Here is an 11,048-nt window from a genome sequence, read left to right on the forward strand (position 1 = left end):
TTTCCAAATTTTGGGTATGTGGAACTCCTGAATAGATCTGTTAAGAAGTACACTGATGGGACAAGCAACAGAGCTGGTAGATATTTGTAGGAATTCAGAATGTAAGTTGTTAGGGGCGTTGGTGCCATGTTTGAGTTTAAGCAGTTTTTTATACTGACAGTAGGTATGGGGGAAAGAAGAAAGCTGTGTAAAGGGAGAATAAAGGTATTTTCTGTGGATGGATTAGAAGGAGCTGAGTTGGTTTGAGGAAATGTGGTTGTAAGATTGGCTATAGTATTGATGAAATATGAGTTAAAGACTGAGGCTATTTCAGTGGGTATTTTGTCTGGATTTGAGCAAGGATTACTATTTGAGCCTGGTTTAGTAAAGAATTGATGGAGCTCCAGAATTTTTGGGGTTTTTGCTTATGGTGGTTTTGTAGACTAAGATAGCATTATTTTTATTTTTAATGATTAGACACTTTACTTGATTATGAAGTTGTGTATATTGTGTGACATCAGAGGTATTTTTGTCTTTTTGCCATAATTTCTTTGCTTTGTCCCTGATAGTCATGAATTGCTTAGTGGGTCTAGTAAGCTAACTGGCATGATTAATTTTTACTCTCTTATGTTGGGAGTGGAGCTAAATTGCTTAGGACCTTGAAAAATGTTGAGATGAAGAATTCAACAGCCTCATCTAGAGGAAAGAATTTTAATGTATTCCAATTGATGGTTTGTAAAGTTGTGTTAAGTTTGGCTGGGCAGAAATGGGATAAGTCTTTAGTTTGCTTATGCTTAAATGTTAGTATTTATTTATTGCATAAGGAGTGCCTACTAGTCAACAAATAAAAAATGTTGTTAAAGAACAATTTGGGCATTTTACAGAAACTGCTTTTGTAGAGAAGTCACCAAAAAGTATAAAGACATGGGTATAATGGTTAAATGAAAGACATATTATATGAGCAACAGAATGAGATCTTAAAAAAACAGATTAACTAAATATTACTGAGGTAAAGGCTTGAAGCATAAAACAAGTTTAGTATGATAACACTAAACAATAAAATTAAAGCAGATCATGAGTTTGGTTAGAATGGTTAATATACAGGGTGCAGTGAAATGTAAGATACTGTAAATATGTTAATATAAATTAAGGTGTATCTTTAACATATTAATCTTCTTCTTCTTCTTTCGGCTTTTCCCGGTTAGGGGTCACCACAGTGGATCAATTATCCGCTCATGATTGGCAGTGGAGTTTTACGGTGTCGAGTTGCCAGCCCAACGCCCAACCTTCCACAGAAGGCACACATACACACACTCACACCTAGGGCCAATTTAGAGTGTCCAATCCACCTACAGCATGTCTTGGGGATGTGGGAGGGAACTGGAGCACCCGGAGGAAACCCACGCAACCACAGGGAGGACATGCAGACTCCGCATGATTCCATTTAATTTCAGTTCACAATTGGAGTTTGCACTGTTTCTATTCTGAACAGATTATGCTACCTCTTTCCGTAGTTCTGCTAAAATAATACAAACTAGTACCAGTGGAAACCTGCATATATATTCTGGTAAGAGGAAGAACTTCTTTGCATAGGCAGACTAACAAATAGCCGATAATATCATTGTTAATGACTTGCTTTTATTAGCGAAATGACATCATGATAGTAAGGCAGTATAAAGGTGAAGTGCACCACTTAAAAAAGGTAGTGTGTCACTAATGAATATTTATTTGTATTCACATCATTGATGAATTAGTAGGTCATTGAATGAGTAACAAAATGAATACACTATGGCTGAATTAAAATCTGCACTTGTTGTAAAGCTGTTTAACAGGAAACCAGTTTAAGCACTATGTTGGTGGTTTTCCAACCTAAAAAAATAAATTTCAGAAAACCTAAACACAAGATCTTGAGGGAGATTTTCATGCTGAAATATTGTTTCTGTAATTTTATTTTGAACCAATTATATTGACAATCTGCTGTTCATCAACACAGCAAACCTACAGGGCTAGAGAGCTAGCCGTGCCCATTCATTCTTACACCCCAGCCACCCTCTGGGATACCCAGTAGTAGAGGAACCTATGTTTCTATTGATGCAGGTAGAGCCTTGCCCCCATGCCAATGGACAATGCCAATTACTGCTATTACCTGTGCGACCGTCTTTCCTCGACGAAAAGTGAGTTTAAACTGCTGATTTACCTGTTTTAAGCCTGTTTTTTTTGTGTTTTCTAATACCTGAACTTGTAAAAGTTTGTTTGTTTAAATTTAACTGTTGAGGCTGCCCACTCAAGTGCGCTAGCCTGTGTTTAGAATTTACTTTACTTTTCCTGCTGTATTTCTGAAAAAAAAGAAAAAAACAAAAAAATATTCTTGTTTCCCACCTTTCCTGACCTATAATAGTCCCTTATACAGGCATTGCTGTATTCTGGACTTTTGAATACGTCCTGTGTTGCCCATTTCCTTACTTGGATAGAAGGAAGCTTCTTTGTTCACCAGTGGGAGTGGGGAGCTTTGAGCAGCCTATCTGTCCCTGAAGGAGTGACCTCAGCACAAGAATCTTGTAGTTTATTGGCCATTTTGGGCCAATTTCTAGCTCTTTAAAGTTCCCTGTATAAAAACCCACTTTGGCATGGCTTTGCGCAATTTTGCGCATAGCGCAGCATCGGGCAGCGCCGCTTAACCAGGCTTAAACCATTCTCGGTTCCACAAAGTCTGCTCTTCACTTTTTCCCTTAGACCTGATCTATTCTCTCAAGTAAAGACATTATTCTAAACCTATAACCTACCACTGCTCTTCAAGCAATTATATAAGTTAGCACTAAAAAATTAATAGCACTACATCCTCATATACTCCCTAGGAATACTCGTTCCCCTATTAGTCCTTTTTGCCAACCTTAAAAGAGTTACTTATACTATACCGGCATGTCCAAAGGTCAGTTGCCAGTCTCCTCTCCAGTCCAGCTGGTGAATCTGGGAATCCTGAGGCAATGTTACAACTGCCTCATGTGCACAGACAACCCTCTCCTCCTCCCAACAAATACTAATATATGTGAGAGATGCAACCATATAGCCAAACTGGAGGCTAAGCTCTCTCAACGCAATACTGGCGCAGCCAGTCAGGGGGAGAAGGTAATCATACACACCACAAATCCAGTCACACATAGACCTACCATATCATCAAATCAAACACATAAACACACTAAAACATACTCGGAGGCTCTAAATACAAATCTGCCTAAACAGCAGAGACCTCCAAAGCAGACATCCAAGCAATCTCTGCCGCAGAAAAAAAAAAATGAAACACATACTTCACAAAATCAGTGTGCCAAACAGTCACAGCCCTTAAGGACAAACAACACACCTGATACACTTGTAATAGGTGACTCTATCGTCAGGCACACTGACGTCCCACTTACCAGGCTGAACAAGGAGACAGTCACGGTGAGCTGCCTGTCGGGTGCCAGGATCCGCCACATAACACAAGCACTCAGGTCACTCCATAGCAAGTACAAATATGACTCTGTCATCGTCCATGCTGGTGTGAATGACCTGAGCTGTACCTCCCTGAACTACATGAAAAGAGACCTAGAGGAGCTCTCAGATCATGTAGCCCAGAAAGGTATGACCCTGACCTTGAGTAGTATCTTACCCTCACCAAAAATGATGCCACAGTATAAAGACAAAATGATCAATTTTAACAATTGGCTAAAGTTCTGGTGTCATTCAAAGGGGATCCAGTGTCTGTCAGCCTGGGATGACATGCTCGACAATCCATGCTGCTTCACTAGGGACGGCTTGCACCTGTCAACTCTGTGCTTTCAGATACTGGCAAAGGCTCTTGCCACCCCCATAGTGCCTTTTTTAGGCAAGGCTCAAAAGACAAACCCACCTCCATAGACAACACAAGGAAAAACAAACTAAGTATTGCTACTCAACGCCAGAAGTCTAAACCTCAAAATGCAAGCACTCGAGGCTCTCCTCAGCATGGAGAAAATCGATGTCTGTGCAGTAACAGAGACCTGGTTCAAGGCTCCCGAGAGCACCCCAGCACTACCAGGTTATACCTCATACCATGCTTTTTGGCTACAAAACTCAGACTGAACCACAAAAAATAGGGGGAGTATCCATATTTATCAAGGATACCCACACCTCCAGGTTAGTGGCACTGCATGACACATCAGAAACCATCCATGTGCAACTAACAGTAGGCAAAACTGCATTTCAGTTTATAGCCTGCTACAGACCACCATCCCAGACTCTCGAACCTCATGTGGCTTTCCCGAGAACACTGAAGAACATGAATGTCTCTCCAAATACCTTTATATTGGGGCACTTCAACTACACAAGCATAGACTGGGAACACTACTCAAGCCCTAACAGCCTAGCCCAGAGGTTCTTGGAATTTATAAACTCAAATGCTATGGAACAACTGGTCACCATGCCTACAGGAGGTATAAACATACTTGACCTGGTCATCACAAACATGGGGGCACTGTGCTCTACACCAGAGGTACACCCCTCATTGGTAAGATCAGACCACAAACTAGTCTCGCTGGACATCCACATCCTGACCCCACCACCACCCCAAAAAAACACAGTAAAAAAAATCTCCAAGGCTAATTTCACACTGCTCAAAACTGAGGTGAAATCACTCAAGGCCCCCGGGCCAGTGGAAACTACGGCCCAAACAGCAGAGTCCTATATAAATGTATTCTATGGACATCTTCAGGAATGCATGGATCATGCAATCCCAAATAAAACCAAGACCCAATCCTCCAAAGGCAGACGTCCTGTCTGGAGGACCATGTCCCGGGCTGCATCCTACAGGAGCTCCAAGAGGAGCTAAAACCTCATATTAGGCTACTGTTCAGTCTCAGCCTTTCTACAGGTTATGTACCCAAGGAATGGTGTACATCAACAGTGGTCCCACTCCACAAAGGTGGAGCCTCAACGGACCCTGGGAACTATTGCCCCATAAGCCTGACTAGCCTATTCTGCAAGGCCATGGAGCGGATCATCATGGGACTCATAAACAAAGACATTGGGGAACTACAGACACTAGATCCTACACAAATTGGCTTTGTTAAAGGCAGATCCTGCCTCCTGAACCTGGTAGACTTCTTCGAAACAGTCACCAAAGCCATAGATGAAGGAAAGGTGGTCCAGACTGCCTACCTGGACCTCGCAAAATCCTTTGACACCATACCCCACTCTGGAATCATAGATAAGCTCTCCAGCCTAAATATCAACCCCTATGTCATAAGATGGGTTGCAAACTGGCTCAAGGACAGAACCTACATGGTCAGAATTGCGGGAGCTATGTCAGACTCTAAACCTGTTACAAGTGGCATCCCACAAGGCTCAGTCCTGGGACCACTCTTGTTCGGTATATACTTTTCAGAGGTACAGACCAACACGGGAGGACTATGGCTGACCAAGTTCGCAGACGACTGCAACCTGGGTGCCATAATTGACTCTCCAGCTGACACAGGCATCCACCAAAAGGGTCTCACAGAGACAGACAACTGGTGCCAAAGCCATGGCCTGAAACTAAATGCCAAGAAGTGTATAGTCATACCCTTTGGGAAAAACAAAGTGCTCACAAACTACCATATAGGCAGAAATCCATTAAGTATGGAGGAAGTAAGTAGGGACCTGGGAACCCAAGTTGATAGTAATCTCTCCTTTGACAATCACATTGCCAAAGTGGTTAGAAAGACCTTTTATATAGCCCACCTCATCATGAAAGGGTTCACATCTAGATCCAAGGAGGTCATTGTGCCCCTTTACTCATCCCTCATCAGGCCCATAAATTAATACAATGCCTCATTTGGAATGTACCTTACCCATCACCTGCAGCAACTGGAGAGACCACAAAAGTACCTCACCAAGAGGATCAAGGGTCTCAAACAGATGACCTATGCTGCTAGGTTAAAGAAACTCCAGTCTACTCAGTTGCATACTTCCTACTTAGAGGCGATCTGTGCCTGACTTATAAAGCCATGTCCAACACAGAATTAATGGACATGCTCCACCTCAAAAAATCCAAATCCACTAGAGCTACACGCTCAAGTGATTTGAATCTCAACACAGAAATTAATAGGACATGCTGAAGAGACAGATTCTTGACCCAGAGGCTCCCAGTACTCTGGAATAGAATCCCAGTCCATATCAGGCAGAGCCCCTTGTTGACTCTCTTCAAGAGAAATCTTGACGAGTGGATGGGAGATCGTAAGTTCACTCCGGGGATCCCTTCTGTGTCACTGCTAGACAGAGGCTCAATAAAGTAACCAAAAATAGGGCACAGTAAAACACATTTTTTAAGGGGTGGCGTAAGCCAAATACACTCTGGCTAGGCTGATAAATGCCCTAGGGCATATAGCCTAGTATCAACCTATGAACAGTATTGGTCTTTTCTGTTGATGGCAAAAATGTGATAGATGAAATGATAGTTTCAATTAGTTTTTAAGTCATTTACTTTGTAATGTCAGTTCAGTTTATTTTAAAACCTTTCTTGTTTCAGCCATTGGTTATTATCACAACATAATTTAAAACTTCTTCATAATAAAATTTTATGTCAAGTATTATCTTCACAAATTTCTCTATCATGTTACAAAAGAGTGTATCAATTGTTTACAATTACTTTACATTGTTAAATAATTCTTTTCTTGGTCATATTTTGTACCATATAAGCAGCAATTTACTTTCTTCTTTCTGCTCTTGAATATCTTACCTAACATTTTCCCTTTACATTTATTGCAAAGTGTCTGTTAATGCTAAATAATGTTGGGTCTTTCGGCTTTTCCCGGTTAGGGGTCGCCACAGCGGAACTCCGGTCCGCTAATGATTGGCAGTTGATTTTTACGTACCGAGTTGCCAGCCCTGACACACAACCTTCAATGAAGGAACGCCCATTCACGCATGTCTCCACACAGAAGACGCTCTAGCTGAGAGTCGAACCGAACAGCGTCTTACTGTGAGGCGACAACGCTACCGCAGCACCACCACTGAATAATAAAGCATACAATCTTCTTTACTTCATTGAGTCACAGAAAGGCATACCTATATAATATGTGGAAAATCTACCCTTCTATTGTTATTTTTTATTTATTTATGTTTACATCTGTGCTGAAATATGTTGCCAGGTTGCATTTCAGATTCATATCTCATGTAAATTATTCTTACATTTACTCTTAAGCTCTGATGTGCATTATTTCCTAGTCTCAGTAATTAGACATTACACATAAAATATGAATAAATTATTTTTTTATTTCATCTAAATCACTTTTTCCACCGAGATTTAATCATTCCTTTGGGTGATGCAGGTTGCATTCACCTAATTTTATATTATTATTTCAACAAATACCTTGTTGGTGCCTTGTCTAGCATTTTATCGGTGATTTTTGTCAAACCACATTCCTTTTGTCAATGACTGCTCTCAACTGATTCTTTTTAGTGAAACTCCATCTGTTAATTGAATTATACTAAACCACATTGATACTATATGCATATTAATTATGAGTTCCTTTGATGCTATCATCATATTAATTACAGTTTCCTTGTTTGTTAAACCCAAAGTTTCTCTTACATAAAGCACTAGAAATAACTTTTGTAAACTTTATCTACTTAACAGTTATATACATCATTTTTAAAGACCATTCCATATGTTTTCTTCCCATATATTTGCTCTCTATAAGAGTATGTAATTTACTTTTGCCTTTATAGCTACAAGTAGTAGCTTCATCTCAGAACCTCCATAAAACTAATCAAATTAATAAAAGGCATTATCCAAGTTTCTAATCTAAATTTATAAATCTTGGAGAGGTTTTGTCCATTTTTCATTGTGTTTAAAGATGATGCCAAGATACTTCTGATCATCCACCTTTTACAATATTAGATTTTTTTTGTGCTTTTTTTTTTTTGCTAATTGCATTTACTTTTTTGCAGTGCTGATAGTCAAATCATGTTCTTCCATATGTCTATATTCGCCAGCTGATCTGTCTCTGTTTTATAAAAAGGCAAGCATTAATATATAATTTGCATATCATATAGCCATGTATTTATTTACACTTAACTTTCAATGTCTTTACTAAATAAGGCTATTTCAACAATATTTTGTATAGATTTTTAAATTGCTTTGGAGCCTGAAGATCTCTGTCTTAAGCCCTTTAAAGCATAACATTTATTTGATAGCTCCCCTGCTGTTTACACTTTCAGTTGTGCCTAAAGTCTGTCGTACAAAACAGACTATATTACAGAGTATTTTTGTTATTTCCCATAATGCTTTCCTACTTAATGTGTGAAAACTGCTTTCCAGTCCAAAAGACGTAATACCGTCTCTGGTTTTATATAATCATACTTCACTATATGTTGTAAACAGAAGAAAATGCATACATAAGCAAAGTGTAATTTGTTTGCAGTGAAACTTTTAGTGATAGATTGACAAGGTTTATCAGTTATTGTACTGCTGAATGTCTTTTACTTCCTTATTTAAATATGGACACTATAATACCACACTTCTCTAAATATGGAAAGTCAATTTTACATAGCTTTAGAAATAAGCTTGAAATTTAGAATATGAGCAAGGACAGTACTCCCTATTAAGCCACCTATTAATCTACATAATTGATAATAAATTAATTGTCACCATAATAATTATCCATCATTGTCTCAAAGTTATCAACTGTGTTACAGTCTTTAATCTCATTTGTAAGCTTATTTCAGTTTAACTACCCTGTTGCAAAACCAAATATTCGTAATTATGTTTCTTTTATATATTATCAAGAGTCTTTTGAATCCATGTACCTTAGAATCTTGTAGTCCTAAGCATTCAAACAGAAAAAGATCTCTGCCAGCCTTGAATGCCATAATCCCATCTCCCCTCCATCTTGTGTATGAAAATGAGTCTAGTTAATAAGAGCATTTAATGAATAACTACAGTTCCATGATTTCTCTATCATGTCTTGCAGCTAACCTTATAACTAGCTTTGTCATTTCCATAAGGCATTTGGTGTGGCAAGACTTCATTCAGTCAGAGTCAGAAATGTTTTGTTTTGGCTACCTTAAATTTACAACTGACTAATTTTATTTTCATAATATCCAAAGTATTTGTGTCCAGGTCGCGCAGGTATTTTCCCAGACTCAATATTTAAGGTTTCCAGCCAGATCATAAGAGTGATCTTACCCTTTGATGAAACCCCAGTCATTTTGCAGTAGCTCTCCCTCCCCCATAATGGCAATAGAAGAAGACATAGAATAGAACTACTTGGAGAAGGACAGTGGATACTGCTGTCCAGTGCACCGCATTATACAACCACATGTGGTCATCACTGTAAGTCCATACCTAAAGTGGGGAGTAAAAAATTGTTACTGATATGTTGCAGTAAAGTTATTGCCTTAAAGCACCATACCCTTGTTACTGAGTCCTCTATCAGAATATGGTCTATCCTGATAGAAGTTAGGAAGTATCATAGCTTTCCACAACTAAAAGAAGGCATGGAGGCATGTTCTTATGACTTCAAATGAGTTATGGTCTAATAAAAAGGGCAGGAATATCATCAAGAAGCAAACTATAAATTACCCAATAAAAATACTAAAAGAACACTAATGTTTAACAAAGCGCAGGTTTTCTTTTCTGTGCCTAGAATACAATCATTGACTGATGCATACGAGACAGCCATCCACAATTCTTAGTATCCTACTCTTTATTCAGAGTTTTCCTCAGACTTATATGAAATGCATTTGTTTACAACAGAATTGTAGGTGCTAAAGAAATAACAGTACATGACTTGTATCTCTAAAATTCATGTTGAAACAGTTGTCCCAGATTTTAATATTTGCCTCTTACTTTGAATTTTGACTCTAACTTTTGAGGTGAGAGGTATAAACTTTGTAAAGTTTATGAACATGTGTGGTTTGAAGTCTGTTCTTACTATGGGCTAACGGGTCTACTTGAAAACACCGACACACCAAAACACCGACGACTAGAACACCGAGACTGGAAGATCGACAACTGAGATGACTGACAGTTTAAAAGCCTGACGCGAAGAACACCGACATGTTAAGTTAAGTGTGCAATAGTGACAGACTTTAGGGTTAGGGATGGGTTAAGTGAGTTAGGGTTAGGGCGCGGGTTAGGTGAGTGTGCGATAGTGACGGACCTTAGGGTTAGGGTTAAGGTTAGTGCATAGATAGTTGTGTATGTAAGGTTTAGTGTAGGTTTGTAAGGTTTTTGGTGTGCTTGTGATGTGTGTGTTTTTCGGAAAAGGTATTTGTTTTGTTGATTGTGGGGATTGTGGTTTGTTGGGCATGTGAAGTTCGTGCTTTTAAACTGTCGGTCATCTCAGTTGTCGATCTTCCGGTCTTGGTGTTCTCGTCGTCAGTGTTTTGGCGTGTCTGTGTTTTGAAGTAGACCCGGGCTAACATACAATGTCACTATCCTCAGTTCCGGTCTTGGTGTTCTCGTCGTCAGTGTTTTGGCGTGTCGGTGTTTTGAAGTAGGCCCAGGCTAACATACAATGTTACTATCCTCAGTTCTGGTCTTGGTGTTCTCGTCGTCAGTGTTTTGGCGTGTCAGTGTTTTGAAGTAGGCTCGGGCTAACATACAATGTCACTATCCTCAGTTCTTTGTGTAACCCTCCTTCCTCATTACATCAGTCTCCGCAGCCATCTGTTCATGTTTTGTTTCTGGTGATATTATGCATGGAGGCTAACGTGTTCTATTCAGTCATTTCCCTGATTTCTATACATTTACCCAAGTAATATTTGAATGAATGCTTAAATAAACTGTTATAATTTAGCATGCAATAAAGTTTCATTTTACTGTTACATAGTAGAAGCGATAGGTAATCAGATCTTAAAAGACACAGCTTCTAAATATGAAGAAATGTTCTTATCAGTGTTACTGAAGTAAATTAAAAGTACTTAGTGTACAGTAACCCCTAGAATATAAATGTACTTGCAAGATTCAGTGCAAAGTTACTCCAAATGATTTGGATAAAATTTACAGATATTACACTAAAGTAGATTCAGGCTTTATTTTTGGCGTCATCTGCATATGTATGTATCCCTAG

The sequence above is a fragment of the Protopterus annectens genome, chromosome 9.part0 (genome assembly GCF_019279795.1).
Source record: "Protopterus annectens isolate FY-2018-M chromosome 9.part0, PAN1.0, whole genome shotgun sequence".
Lineage (NCBI taxonomy): Eukaryota > Metazoa > Chordata > Ceratodontiformes > Protopteridae > Protopterus > Protopterus annectens.